Here is a 12,532-nt window from a genome sequence, read left to right as displayed (position 1 = left end):
CAGGCCTCACCGTCTGGAGAGGCCTCCCCGGGCACCCGAGTGCGCCCCAGGTTCTGGGCAGGCCGGCTTCTCTCGGGGACTCCAGCGTCAGGAGGCATAAAAGGGGCATCCAACCCCCCCACCTCGGGGCTTGAGTGAAGAAAGCAGGGCTGCCTAGGTCAGAGAGGAGGCCCGCCGTCTGCACGGGCAGGGCGCTCTGCCCTGCTGCGCCGGCCTGGGGAGGGCTCGGGCCACAATCCCCAGGCCGCACTTCACTGAGATCGGGAAGCTCTCCCCAGATGGGGGCCTCGGAAATCAGCCGAAGCCTTCTGTCCTGCCTTTATTAACCACACCTTCTGTTTTCTGTGTTCTGAGCCTTTGATGTCCGAGGCCTTGCCGACCCTGGAGGGATTCCTCCTTCCCAAGGTTAGCCAATCCCTAGAGATAGCAAACAACTCCTCCTAAAGGGTGTGTTTCAGATGCAAACCAACCATTCTGGAGACCACAGCCCCCAGTCGCCACTTTCATGGGGCTCCCAGACTGGGGGCACTGCCCTCCTGCCAGTCACCCCAAGGCCAGGAAACAGACAACTAGGGACAGCACCTCTGTCCCAGGGGCAGCTGAAGCTAATTCAAACTAGCTTCACTGAAACCACGAGAAAGCTCTTGCGCATGCTTTCTCCTCACTTCCTCTGCTTCCTGACTACCCAGGGCCTCCCCGGGCGTCCCTGCCGCCCCCACTGTCCCCACCGCACAGGGACCGGGCCTGCCGATCTCAGGAGCTGTGAGTAATAGGCCATCTTTTCCATGGCTGCATGTCCGGACCCCGCCATACCTGAATGGTCATAAACCTATTGAAACACTGCGGTTCTTCCAACGTGGCCGAGGCGCCCATGGGGACCCTATGCCCGTCACGGCGCCTGCACTGAGGCCGAGCCTCTCCCCAGGCCCAATTTCCTGCGATTTCCTTCCTTCCCTTGTCTGGGGAAGGCCCTCCTGGGGGCCCCTCAAGACGGAAAAAGATGTTTGCAAACATGACCTTTCGCACCCCACGGCAAAAGAGAGGGACGTGCCCAGACGAAGTCGGGTGTCGGCCCCCATCCTGGGGCTGCCCCGAGTGTGCAGTGTGTGCAAACACGCACTCGCACACAGACCAGGACACCAGGTCTCGAGATCACGGACTGGCAAGTCTGGCCAGTGTCCTCTCACCCGGGACCTCCTCCGGCACCTTCGTGATGTTCCGAAAAGACATAGACGGGCTCGTCCGGGATTTGAACCCGGGACCTCTCGCACCCAAAGCGAGAATCATACCCCTAGACCAACGAGCCGGCCCTTAGCAGGGGTGCTGAAGCTTCTCCTTGGAGGCCTCTGTCCTCGGCTCCGAGCTCCCGTCCCACGTCCCGGCTTTCCGGTCCCTGCGGAAGGTGCGCGGGGCGAGGTTTCGGTTTCGACTCCGGAAGGGGAGTGTGTGCGGCGCGGCCGGAACCCGCCGGGAGGGAGGGCGGGGCCCAGCGCCCCCGGATCCCCGCCCCCCGCCCGGCCCCCGCGCCGGAGCCGGAGGGGATGCGGGCCCACGGGGACCCCCGCGCAGAAACTTACCCGACGGGGACACAGGTCCGGGACCCTGGGAACGGGCTGGGCTGCCTCCAGCCGCTCGGGACGGGACCCGGGGAACTCAGCCCCAGGAGCCTCTCGGGACAGAGGAACCGAGGCGGCAGTTCCGAACCCGGGTCGCCGCTCACTGCCCAAGCCCGCAGCGGCGCGGACGCTCCCAACTCTTCTCTCCTCTTCTCTAACAAGGGGTCCAGCTCCCCCCGGGAAGGAGGGTCTTCCCGCTTGTCCCCTCGGCGAGGGCTGGCTGCCCCTAGCCGCCAGCCCGGAAAGGGCCGAGGGTTTCAAGCCGAGGGGTCTCCCGCGACGGGAACCTGGCACCTCCCACCCCCAGCGAGGGCCGCACGGCGCCCCTTCTCCAGGGACACTCATGCCAGGCCCCCGACCCAGACTGCCGGCGGCCCTGAGCTACTGGGCCGCACAGACCCCGGCAGGACAGGACGGCACACAGTGACCTGGTGGCGCCCTCGCTCCCGGCTGAAAAAAAAGTTCGAGATCTGCGTTCCGGTGTCGCCGATGCAGCGCGCACAGGACTCAGAACCTGTCCTTAGCCAATTTTAGAACAGGAAAATTCTGGAGTGCCTCAGTTAGCCTGTGGAGGAGTGCTGCCTTACAGCTGCCCGGCTAGCTCAGTCGGTAGAGCATGAGACTCTTAATCTCAGGGTCGTGGGTTCGAGCCCCACGTTGGGCGCAGTTTTTGTCCAGACGAGTGGTGGCTGGGTCCGGTCCGGTCCGGTCTGTGCAATAAAAACGAAACCTCAAGGGCACTTGTTGGAATGAGCACTGGGTGTTGTATGTAAGCCAATTTGATAATAAATTATATTAAAAAAAACCCAAAACCTCGTACAAAGTGGGACATCCTGACAGTCCGGGAGACAGGCATAGTAGAAAGAGCGCCTGGAACCTCACGGAGGCAAGCGGCTTTCATCTCCTATGTTTTATTATATATATAATAATATTGAATATATATAGAAATATATATATATATATAATATTGGGAAATTGGAAATAATGTATATATATAAAGTTGGGAAAGATCTGGGCAAGGGCTAACCAGGTCAAAATAGAGTATCTCCCAACCTAGGACTCGAACCCAGGGCTTAGGAGATTAAGTCTCCACTCTAAAGGCTGAAGGAGAGCTACAGTAGAGTACTTGGGGTGGATTTTCAGCTAAAGGTGGAACCCCGTGATCTGTGGCCCTGAGTGGGCACCTACGTGATGCCCCAACCCTGTATCCCCTTTCTCCAATACTGTGCCTCCCACCCCCACCTTCCGAGGCTTTTCTCCCTGGTAGGGCAGGGAAATGACAGGGAAGGGACCCTCTGTCCGGCCCTGTCCCAGCCCCTCTCCCTTTTCTAAAGTAGTAAGGAAATTAGAAATCCTGGGATACGCCTAGTACAGGTTACTGCCCGGCCCGCCGCAGGTAGTGAGAGGAGTGTGACTTCCTTTCTGCAGGAGGGCAGGAGAGCCCGAAGGACTGGCGATGCCGACCCTGAGGCTGGCATCCGTGACGCACCACATCGGGTCATCTGGGTATCCGGGGTTTCCAGGGGTGTGTTCCTCTGGGTGCCTCTGCGCCTCTGGCATCCAGCCACCCCAGGTCCTGGCTCCAGGAAACCGAGGCTGCCATGGGTGCGGGGAGTGGACTGGGGAGGGGGTGAGGACGCACCTGCTAGGTACCTCTTGGTGCCTGGGCTGGGACACCCTACCCATCCGAAGCGAAACAGACTGCACTTATCAGAGTTCTCCCGGGAAACAGACCATAGAGAAAGGGAAACAGCGAGAGAGAGACAGAGATTTGGGCTGATTTTACAGAAGCGGCTCCCAGGATGGAGTGGATATGCAGTCCCGAGTCGGGAGGCGGGGCTGAGGTAGCCAGCATTCCTTCCTCCCCGTCTTTTCTCCTAAGACTTTGAACTGATTGGATGAACCCCACTCACGCCGTGGAAGATGATCTGCTTTACTCAAGTCTACTGATTTAAATGTTAGTTGCATCTAAAAATAATACCTTTGCTAGGCTGTCTCAGTCCATAGATCCTGCGACTCTTAATCTTAGTGTTGTAAGTTCAAGCCCCACGTTAAGTGTAGAGATTAATACTTTTTTTAATGCCTTCACAGCAACATCTATCTAGGCTGATGTTTCAGCCAACATGTGGGTGTCATGGGCTGGCCAAGTTGACATAAATTAACGATGATGGGGTCCTAACAAGCACTAGGCTTTTTTCTTACCAGTAAGGGATGCAAGGTTCAAAAGCTTACTTCTACTTGGGATATGTCACAGTACCTGCCAGACCAGGAACAGTCGCTCCCGAGGTCCTCAGAGATGCTGGTGTCTCCTCTCAACTGTGCAAGTGTTATTTCCCGGGGAAGCTGGCATTTCCTCTAGTCAGCAGGGAGTTTCTGCTGTGACACTATAGGACCGCTCTAGGGTGCCGTGTCTGTCCCTTCTGATTCCTTTCTCCACAGTGAGCCGTGGCATTTCTGGCAACTCTACTTTATTTAATGAAGCCTTGCCGGCTGTGAGTTACAACCAGGTTGAGAGACCCTGGTCAGGGTGTGAAGGCCTGTGTCAGAGAAGAGTCCCCTACAGTCACCTCTCCCTTTCCATGCACCCCCCCCCCACGCCATTCCAAGTGTCCCGTCTTCCCTCCCGCACTCTGATGACGGCGGTGGCAGAGGACGTTCACCTTTTCCTCAAGATCTGCTACGTTTCAACTGAGGCTCCCAGTCTGCGCTTGGGCTTTGTTGGCCGAAGGGCACGTGGGTTGCTCTGGGTTCTGCCAAAGTGCTTTCAGTGGGTAATTAGCTGACTTGAGTCTGTTCTTTTGTGTCCGTGCGGTAAAGCTGCTCAACAGCGACCTAACCGCGGAGGTGAAAGTCCTGTACTCCGAGCACTGATAGAACACCGATGAAAGAATTCAAGACGACACAAAAAATGGAAAGACATTCCGTGCACGTGGAGTGGATGTACAAGTATTGTTTAAATGTCTATACTGCCCAAGGCAATTTACACACTTAATGCAATCCCTACCAAATACCCACAGCATTTTTCACAGAACTAGAACAAAGAATCCTAAAGATCCTAAAAGACTCTGAACAGCCAAAGCAATCTTGAAAAAGCAAAGCAAAGCCGGTGGCCTCACAATTCTGGACTTCAACTTACGTCATGAAGCTGTAGTGATCTAAACAATAAGGCACTGGCATGAAATTGGACACATCGATCAATAAAACAGAACAGAAAACCCAGAATTAAGCCCACGACCCTATGGTCAGTGAATCTTCGACAACGTAGGAATGGATAGCCAGTGGGAAAAAGACTCCATCTGCAAAAAGTGCTGTTGGCGAAATTGGACCACTTTCGTACAGAATACACAAAAAACAAATTCAAGATGGATTAAAGACCTAAATGTGAGACCTGAGACCATAAAAGCCCTAGAGGAGAACACAGGCAGTAACACTTTAGACATGAGCCATAGCAATATCTTTCAAGATACACCTCCTGAGGCAAGGGAACAAAAGCACAAATAAACTATTGGGACCTCATCAAAATAAAAACTTCACAGCAAAGGAAATAATCAACAGAACTTAGGCATCCTATGCAATGGGAAAAGATATGTGCAAATAACATATTTGGTAAAGCATTAGTGTCCAAAATATATAAAGAACTTGTACAAATCAACACCCAAATAAACAAATAATCCAAATTAAAAATGGACACAGGGCAACCGGCTGGCTCAGTCAGTGGAGCATGCAACTCCTGAGCTCAGGGTTGTGAGTTCTAGCCCCATGTTGGGTGTAGAGATCACTGAAAAATAAAATCTTAAAAAAGGTTTTTTTTTTCCTTAATAAAAATGGGCAGAAGACATAAACAGACATTTTCCCAAAGAAGACATACAGATGACCACAGAGACACGATAAGACGTTCACCATCCCTCATCACCAGGGAAACGCCAATCAGACCTACAATGAGCTATCACCTCACACCTGTCGGAATGGCTAAACTCAACAACACAAAAAGCAACAGGTGTTGGCGCTGCTGGTGGGAATTCGAACTGGCGCAGCCGCTCTGGAAAAGGGCGGAGGCTCCTCAGGAAGTTAAAAATAGAACCGCTGTATGACCCAGCAGTTGCACTACTGAGTATTTACCCAAAGAATACGGGAGCACTAATTCAAAGGGATACGTACATCGTGCTATTTCTAGCAGCTTTATCTACAACAGCCAAATATTGGAAGCAGCCCGTGTATCCACTGATTGATGAATGGATAAAGGAGATGTGGTATAGGGGCGTTCGGGGGGCTCAGTGAGTTAAGTGTCCAGCTTCGGCTCAGGTCATGATCTCATGGTTCGTGGGTTCGAGCCCCGCATCAGGCTCTGTGCTGACCGCTCAGAGCCTAGGGCCTGTCTTCGGATTCTGTGTCTCCCTCGCTCTCTGGCCCGCCCCTGCTCGCGCGTGCACACTGTCTCTCAAAAATAAATAAAAAACATTAAAAAAAAAAGATGTGGTATATATGCACCATGGAATATTACTCAGCCATAAAAAATAATGAAATCTTGCCATTTGCAATGACAAAGATGAATCTACAGTGTATTACGCTGAGCAAAATAGGTCAGAGAAAGACAAATAGCATATGATTTCACTCATATGTGGGATTTAAGAAACAAAACAAGCAAAGGGAAAAGAATAAGAAAGAGACAAACCAAGAAACAAACTCTTAATTATAGAGAAGAAACCAATGGTTCCCAGAGGGGAGAGAGTGGGCGGATGGGGGAAATAGGTGAGGGGACTAAGGAAGGGGGTGATGTATGCAGGTGTTGAGTTACGATATCACCTGAAACTAATATTAACTGTTAACTACGCAGAATTGAAATAAAAACTTTTTTCAAAAAGGCAACAGCTGCATAATCCCACGGTCCTTACCAGATCTTTCCCGATCTTTCCCGCTGTGTCTCTGAGGCACCTGGAGACTTGTGACAAGAGCTGCTCCGTTCCCCACTCCTCTGGTCTGTCCCCACCCCCCGCGGGCGGAAGTGTGCACCTGCTCCGCTCCAGCATGCCGACCCCCCACCACGGTGCCACGTCCTCGGTGCCGGGCGGCCAGCAGGCAATTCACCTTGAGAATGTTATTCTTAGAGTCTGGTTCCCACTGTTGCAGGACAAGTTTCCCAGAAGCAAGCCCGAGGCAAGGGTTTCCGTGGGTTGGGTTCACTCAGGGAACGCAGGACAGAGCAGGTGTGCCGATTATGACAGTCCCGTGACCCGGCTTCCAGCTCGCCCTTCCACAGCCTACTTGGTGACATTCCCCTTTGCCGGCAGATCCGTGTTAGCACTGGCTGACCGGAGGCAGAGACTGAGAGGCCAGAGGAGGAAGAAGGGACTCCCTACTTCCTGTTTTCTGTTCCCAACACCACCACCCCTTCCACCAACTGAATCCAATTTAACATTTCCCAGCCCACAGACTCAGCCGCTTCCAGGCTCATTAGAGACTCGGGCACAAGCTGCCCGAGGTCCGTGGGAGCCTCCTCTGAACTCAGAGACGCCTATCCCAGCCGAGAGCCACTCTTCCCCTGCTTTTCGGCTCCTGAAGGCCCTCTCCAAGCTTCCGGCTTCTAATAATCTTCCCTCTTCCCTGGGTCCCCCATCCCAGTAGGCAGTAGCTGCTTTCTGCCTTTTTTACTGCCTCGTTAGCAACTCTGTATCTAGTTAATCATTGTTCATTCAGTCACTGCTCATTAAAATAACAGATGGCTTTTCTTTTCTCCCCCAGGGTCGGTGAGATATCACCGACAAATAAAAACCCCATATATTGAAGGTACTTGATGTGACGGTTGGATATATGTATACATTGTGAAATGATTGCCACAATGAAGCGAATGAACACATGCATCGCCTCACGTGGTTACCGTGTGTGTGTGTGTGTGTGTGTGTGTGTGTGTGGTCAGAACACTGAAGACCACTCCCTTAGCAAATTCCAAGCCCACAATACAGCATTGTTAACTATCATCATCATCTGTATATTCGATCCCCTTCGGTCCCTCAACTGAACTCATCTTACAACTGAAGGCTTGTGCCCTTTTACCAGCCTCCCCTCTTCCTCCCCAGCACCAACGGACGGGTTTCCGGACTGCTGCCTGGACTCTGATTTCGTAATGAACTCGGGCTCCTGTGCTGCTGAGCTCCTTGCCAAGGGGACGGGGGATGCTGGGAAACCATGGCACACGGTGGCATCGTGATCAGGACACATAGATGACTGTGATGGAAAGCTGCCCTGAAGGACCCCGAGGCTGCGGTCCCACACTGTCGTGGCAGTAAAGGTGATTATGAGGATGGTGGCATGAACGGGATTCTTCTGGGGGCACGGGTTTGCTCACTGAAAGAAAATGACACGACCAGGACTTTCGTGGGACATTTCACGGCAGCCATAAAATAATCTTACAGCCGCAGGGCTGATACTGCTAAACGATCAAACACATAAGTCAGCGGATGGTGCATGTTGTAGGATGACACTGGAAGTCCGGTTCACAGCCTCAGGAAATCTGCCGCGTGAAAGCAGTGGCGTCGGTTATGCAGAAGTGGAGGCCAAGGCCTGGGGACCCCTGGGTGGGCTGGGACAAAGTGGAGAGTCTCGGATGCCCGAGTCACTTGGAGCTTCGGGCCAGGAAAATCAGCCTGGTACCTGTGGAGGGTAGCCTCCCTGTGCTAAGTCCTGTAATCATGTCACCCGTCGGCTTGCACGGGGATGCCGGTTCCCCACAAAGCCCACGCCAACCTCCCTGTGAGCCGTGCCCCACAACCACAGTCAGATCAGCACGCTGTGGGCAGTGAGGACCAAGGCTGACCCGGAAGGAAATAGCTTATACGCCAAAAGAATTGCAAGTGTTGCTCGTTTATGCCGGCAGAAACCCAGGGAATCCATGTGGGAATGAACCTGAGGCGGATGAGATGCGATTTTGCTTTGCAGCTGGTGAATTTATTGACTTGGGGCCACTTCCCAGCAAGCCTGTATCGAACATGTCACCTGAGCCGCTGCCCGTGGCTTTGCGAGGGGTCTTGGTTGGCTGGCTGCGGGCTGAACTCAGAGGTAGCCTACGTTCAAGGAGGCTGAGGTGTGAGACTTCATCAAGCAGAGAAAGGAAGCCAAAGCCTTAGTGAGATGGAAATGCTGGCGTGGATCTAGCAGCACGAAGGGCACACCCCGCCCCCCCGCCCCACCGAGAGCACCCAGAGGCCATCCTCCGGCGAGGGCAGCAGTCGCAGCCCGGGATGGCCCTGCGGCCCCCGTTCTCAGGTCGCCCACGGCGGTGGGAGGCATGGCACTGAGATGAGGGCGTCGATGCCCGTGGGGATAACGGGGTCCCGGATATTTGGGAAAGTGGAAGGAGTAAGGCCAGAGCTGGGGGAACTGGAGACTCGCAGTCACGGTTTTTAAGGGCAAAAGGGGACTATATATTTTTATGTGTTTATGAAGCTCCAGGGGCATCCCTTCTATGGGCGTGTGGAACCGGAGGCTTCCGATTGTTCTCCACACCCTGTCCTGTAGTTTGGGAAATTCTTACCTTGGGGATGAAGACAGGGAGTGCATGGGTTAAAAAGAGAGAAAATGTTGTTTTTATGGTTTCTTTTCTAATGCTTATTTATTTTCGAGAGAGAGCGAGCGAGCAGTGAAGGGTCTGAGAGAGAGAGGGCAGCCTCCAGGCCCCAAGCTGTCAGCAGAGAGCCTACCACGGGGCTTGAACCCACCAACTACGAGATCACAATGTGAGCAAAAGCCAAACTATTAACTGACTGAACCACCCAGGCACCCAAGAGAGAAAACTTGATTATGGATTATTTCAAACATGCAGTGAAGGAGAGAAATAGTATAATGTGTCGTCCTGTCCCTCAGCTTAAGCCATTATCGGTTCACGATACGCTTGTTTTGTCTATCTCTCCATCCAACCCATTATTTCCCCTAGCTCTGCCGAGACATAATTGGCAAATTAAAATGATACAGATGGAAGGTGTGCAATGCCGCGATCTGATATACACTGGCGAAATACCAGGGTCAAGTCAACACATCCATCGTTGATTACTTTTCTGTGTGGTGTGACAAGGTGATCTTTCACAGCAACCTCCAAGTATGCAGACATTTTATTAACTATGTTCAGCACTCAGTCCGCTGTCTTAAAGCAAAACAGTTGTCACATAATTTAATCTCTAAATAATTGGGTCTGTTTATAAAAGATAGGAATCCTTAAAAATATATGAAATCACAATAAAATTAATACACCTGGGAAAACGAACAATTATTCCTTTATATTATCAAGTAGAACGGATGGTTATTTGAAATGTGTGAACGATGCAAGGATTCTTTTGTGAAAGCTGGAAACGTGCGCCCTTTATTAGAAAATAAAGTTGCAATGGATTTTCAGTCGCTTAGGGACTAAGTCGTGTCTGGAAAACCTCCAGGAACCAATTCCTCCACCAGGGAAGCAATTTGGATTTTCCTTGGAGGAGGTCTAAAACTTAACCCTCTCTACCCCGGGTGGGACTCGAACCCACAATCCCTGGCTTAGGAGGCCAATGCCTTATCCATTAGGCCACCGGGGCCGGCGGCTTGTGTCTTGTAATGGGCCTAGACCAGACTCTTGGTCACCTCCCCGTGGCTCCCACGAATTACGTGCAGCCTCCCCGCTCGTCCCGACCTCAATCCTGCCCAGAACACCCACGTTTGCCTGGCGCTCACGGCTCCTGAGCATCCCCTGACCCCGGAGGGACCGCGCACGCGCAGATGGAGCCCAAAGAAATGGGGCCACAGGTGTCACCTCAGCCTGTTGGACTACGGTGTGTTCCTCGCTTAGGGTGCGAGAAGCCTGGGAATCAAATCTTCGGGGAGCCCTTTCCTTCTCCTCGTAGGAGAATCCGGGCCCGGTGGTAAATAACTATTAGCAAGAAGGAACTGGCTACGCAAAATGTAGAAGGGGACGGGGGTACCAGCCGGGGGGGTGGGAAAAGTGCCGTCCCTGTCCTTGTCCTTCTCCCTACACTGCCCCGCAGACAAGAGGTGTTACCTGGGCTCAGGTCTCCGCGGTTTTAACCGAGCTCAGTGGCCTTGGGTCTTTGTCCCAAGCGCCCTCCCCAATGGCCCTGCTTCTGACCGGCTATGTGCCCGTGAAGATGAGGACCCAGCGTCAGCTTTCCCACCGGAGGATCGGTGTTCCTTCTCATCTCCAAAATGCTGGTCCTCATGAAGCGTCAAGCCACTGAAGCACCACAAACACAATAACACCCCCATATGATCCCAGGGCACCTGCGCGCACCTTCCAGAATGCGGGCTCCGGCTGCCACTGCCCCAGCGGTCACGAGGTGGGAGGCGGTCACATCACCTAGGTGAGCTGGCTTAGCCAGAATCCCTTGGCGAGAGCTCGGTTCCTCAAATGGAGACATTTCCCCCCGGTAATATGCTGACCCAACCCTGGGCATGTTCTTTATATTTAAACTGTGAAATATACATTCGCACTAGTCATTTAAGGGTATGCTATCATTGTAAGAAATCCAAATAATCTATTGGATTATCTTACATTTTTATCGTGTTAGAATGTATATATAAGGCTAAATTAGCCAATTTGGCCATCTTTAAGCGTACAGTTCAATTCAGTGGCATCAGTTACATGCACAATATCATCCAACCGTCACCAGAACATCCAAAACTTTTTATAACGATAATCTATTATATTTTGGAACGACATTGTCCCGAACCCTTGGAGCAATTCCCACGCACCCCCAACATGCCAACCTCTCGTCTGTTACAGCTCTGATGTTCTGGACTATATTCGTGCAGCCAGTCCCCAGTGGGCTCCGGGACTCGCGGCCGGGGGCTTCAGGTTCGGGCCAGCGGTGGGCCTCGCGGCTCCGCCAGCTGCGCGGGGTCGCAGACCCGGTCCTAACTCCCGGGCTCCGCCCTCGCAGGCGCACGGCGGCTTCCAGGGTGCGGAGGGCGGGGCCCCGCCCAAGCGTCCGAAGGTTCCGCGGAGGCACAGTCCCGACAGAGGGAAAAGGTAAGGCGGAGGGCGGAAAAACAAGCTCTGCAGCGACCACGAAGGGACTCGAACCCTCAATCTTCTGATCCGGAATCAGACGCCTTATCCATTAGGCCACGCGGCCCCGCCGGCAATGTTTCTACAGCGTTTCTCATAAAGCTGATTCAGGCGCCTGCGTGGTGTACCACAATGCGCATGCTCCTGCTGGCGAAGAGCTCCGCCCCTTCGGGCTCTATGTGGGCGGGGCCCCGAGCTGGGCCGCAGAGCGGAGACAGGCCCAGGCGGCTCCGCGAAGACCGCCCTCCCGGAACTGTAATTATGAGTTCGAGCCCCGGTGGGGCCGCGCAGGCCCCTCCAGCCCTACCAGGCGCCTTCGGAGTGCTTCCCCGACTTGGCCCCGAGCGCTTTGAGTCAGGAGTTGCCCAGCGCTCCCCCACGCCCTGTGTTCCCCTCCTCACAGTACCGATCCACCTGCAAGGCTCGGTCCAGAGCGCCGTGGCCCCACACGGACTCTGACCGCTTCTCCTGCGTTTCCACGGCGCCGGTGCGGGGCGCCGATGGGGTGCGTGAGCTGAGACCACAACGTGGATCCCGGCTGCCCCTTCTCGGAACCTCAAGCCCAGCCTGGCAGCTGCTGGACTCCTCGGCCCCTCCGCCCGCAGGAAGGCAGGCCCAGCCTGGCTCCCGGGAGCACAAATGCACCCTTACTGGGTGCCGAGCACTTTGCCTGCGGTCTCCCCCCGTGCCAGCTCCCTGCGAGCAGACGCGTTCCCGTTCGCCGCGGTCACGCACGGACGCTTCTTGCACGCCGGCCGAGCCCCGCGCCCGCGCTGTCGCGCGCGTTTGCAGAGCAGGCACCGGGCGGCGGACGGAGCCGGGGCGGCGCGGGGCCGTGGCTCCCACCGTCCGCACCCGGGCCGGCGAC

General features: G+C 54.1%; 1 protein-coding gene and 4 non-coding genes across 5 annotated transcripts in view; 1 reads left to right on the top strand and 4 right to left on the bottom strand.

Moving 5' to 3' along the window:
* Positions 1-12,532, bottom strand: part of LOC115299969 — a 22,741-nt gene that overhangs the window by 4,506 nt on the left and 5,703 nt on the right. The window lies entirely within an intron of this gene.
* On the bottom strand, positions 1,235-1,306 carry TRNAP-UGG. The gene has a single exon. It is a non-coding gene; the product is annotated as a tRNA-Pro (tRNA).
* On the top strand, positions 2,208-2,280 carry TRNAK-CUU. Its single transcript has one exon. It is a non-coding gene; the product is annotated as a tRNA-Lys (tRNA).
* On the bottom strand, positions 10,105-10,177 carry TRNAR-CCU. The gene has a single exon. It is a non-coding gene; the product is annotated as a tRNA-Arg (tRNA).
* Positions 11,659-11,731, bottom strand: TRNAR-CCG. The gene has a single exon. It is a non-coding gene; the product is annotated as a tRNA-Arg (tRNA).

Source organism: Suricata suricatta, chromosome 8 (assembly GCF_006229205.1).
Source record: "Suricata suricatta isolate VVHF042 chromosome 8, meerkat_22Aug2017_6uvM2_HiC, whole genome shotgun sequence".
In the NCBI taxonomy this organism is placed as follows: Eukaryota; Metazoa; Chordata; class Mammalia; order Carnivora; family Herpestidae; genus Suricata; species Suricata suricatta.
The sequence above is the reverse complement of the archived record's forward strand: the minus strand, read 5'-3'. Positions and strand labels throughout refer to the sequence as shown.